The sequence below is a fragment of the Tupaia chinensis genome, unplaced genomic scaffold (assembly GCF_000334495.1).
Source record: "Tupaia chinensis unplaced genomic scaffold, TupChi_1.0 Scaffold143836_1, whole genome shotgun sequence".
Taxonomy (NCBI): Eukaryota; Metazoa; Chordata; class Mammalia; order Scandentia; family Tupaiidae; genus Tupaia; species Tupaia belangeri.
Genome location: NW_006203686.1, coordinates 1,130,180 through 1,132,626, shown reverse-complemented (window position 1 = coordinate 1,132,626; position 2,447 = coordinate 1,130,180).

The window sequence follows — 2,447 nt, the reverse complement described above, 5'->3', positions numbered from 1 at the left end:
TCTGTCTTTCTGTTTCCCTCCAGCAAGGGCACATGCCATCTTCTCCCCCTTTAAAAAAGAAAAAGAGAGAGAGAGAGAGAGAGAGAGAGAGAGAAAAGGAAAGAAAAGAAAGAAAGGAAGGAAGAAAAAAAGAAAAGAAAGAGATAGAAGCAAAAAAAAAAGAAAGGAAGAAAGGAAGAAAGGAAGAAAGGAAGAAAGGAAGAAAGGAAGAAAGAAAGAAAGAAAGAAAGAAAGAAAGAAAGAAAGAAAGAAAGAAAGAAAGGCATTCCACAGACTCCCTGTTTGATTCTGGCCATATGAAGCTTAGAAGACAAATCCATTTATATCTGAGAAAATGTTAATGTGACCATTTAAGACTAAATCCTATTAATGGATAATATGATCTTGACATTCATGGTGGTAGGATATACAAGGGAGGGGAAGTCTACAAACAGTTTGTAGAGAAGCATATTATGAACAAAACTGTGCATAGACTTCACATTTTTCATACCAAAATAAACTTTAACTTCATTTTTCATAAACTTTTCAAGTTCCCATGTACATTCTTTACATTTTTCTTTATTTTCTGAAAGTTGCAAAATGGACACCTAATATTTATATATCCAGGGGGAAATATAATTTAAAACTAAGTCAGAGATACTGCAAGTGACTTAAAAATATTTATATTACCTGACTACTCCCTCCAGCACACACACACCAACAGAACCACAGTCAAGGTAATTTGTCCTTTAAAAGTTGGGCCAGCAAGTGGGGCTCTGATTAAAGCAGCTGGATCCCACGTAGCTGATTGTAGTTTGAGTTCCAGACCCAGAGGCTTTGCCAGGTGCATGTGTGTGTGTGCCCAAAATCTCAAGAGGAGAATGGTGGAGAAGGAATTACAGGGTGGCCATTCCCCTGGGGGATGATTTCTCACTTTCTCTCTTTGGCAAAAGCACATACCCTATAGCAAGTTTTAAAAATAAGTATTTTTATTTAATTATTATTATTAGTTTAATTTGTTTATAAGGCAACAGAGCGAGAGAGAGAAAGTAAGTCACCAGGTCTAGGACTCCTACTGTGGTTGGCCATGTGGAAGTCCGGCGCCTCAGCCACTGTGCCACCTGCTGGTGCACCCTCTAGCAAATTAAAAAAAAAAAAATCCTTTAAAGGGGCCAACTGGTTAAGAAGAATATTTAGAATAAATAAAAGGAAATTACTTCTTCATACAGCTGTTATAGAAGGTTGAAGGGTCAGACGCAGCTGTGGAAGGCTCCCAGGGCCAAGGAAGGAAGCCATTTTCAGGTAGAAAACCTAGATTCCTTGGGTTACAGGCAGGAGCTGCTCTAATCATCAGCTGCAAGAAGGAACCAGTTTCAGGGTGCCTTGGGGAAGTCCGGCGCCCCAGCCACTGTGCCACCTGCTGGTGCACCCTCTAGCAAATTAAAAAAAAAAAAATCCTTTAAAGGGGCCAACTGGTTAAGAAGAATATTTAGAATAAATAAAAGGAAATTACTTCTTCATACAGCTGTTATAGAAGGTTGAAGGGTCAGACGCAGCTGTGGAAGGCTCCCAGGGCCAAGGAAGGAAGCCATTTTCAGGTAGAAAACCTAGATTCCTTGGGTTACAGGCAGGAGCTGCTCTAATCATCAGCTGCAAGAAGGAACCAGTTTCAGGGTGGTGAAAAGTCTCAGCTTGAACTGGTAACAGGAACGTACTCTTGGCCTTGGGTTGGATATTTAGAGCAAAATTGCACTGAGAAATTGCTTATTAAAACTGAAGCACTTTTGTTTTAATGCCACATTTAACTTTTGGTCTCCTCAGTGGACTCACATTAACTGGGTAAGTGGTAATCATTGTTATTTGTGTATGCACTGGATATTTATTGAGTGTAAAGCCCTGTGCAACACAAAAGCCTATTAAAAGAAAAAGCTCATAGTCTACCAAGTAAAACAAGTAATAAAATAAACGTTAATAGAACAATCATCAATAATATGATACGAGTGAAGATATGCCTTGGCGGAATGCAGATACCATCCATTCTGCTGAGCTGGGGACCAGGAAATGTACTTTCCTAAACTTTCTTTTCCTTCTTTAGTTGCTTTATTTATTCTATGAGGAAAAGAGATGGCAGTGGGGGTCAGAAACAGCACCCAGACAAGGCTCTGATGCCGCAACCCACCCCATCTTCCGCCAGCCTGGATCATGGCGCATGCAGGTCTGGTACTCAGGGACGTCTCTGGACATGAATGCAGATCCTTCCCATGTGAGTCTGCCTTGCAGAGCTCTGCATTTTACTGCTCAATCACAATCAGACTTTCTTAAATTGAAACCCATCCTTGAATACTTGCTGGAAGAACAAACTTGTGAGCTCCAATCCTGAATGAGACTGACTGAATGAAAGGGTCCAGGAGACAGGCTGGAAATCTGTATCCTCAGCAAAGGTCCTGGAAAATTATTTCTCTGAGAGA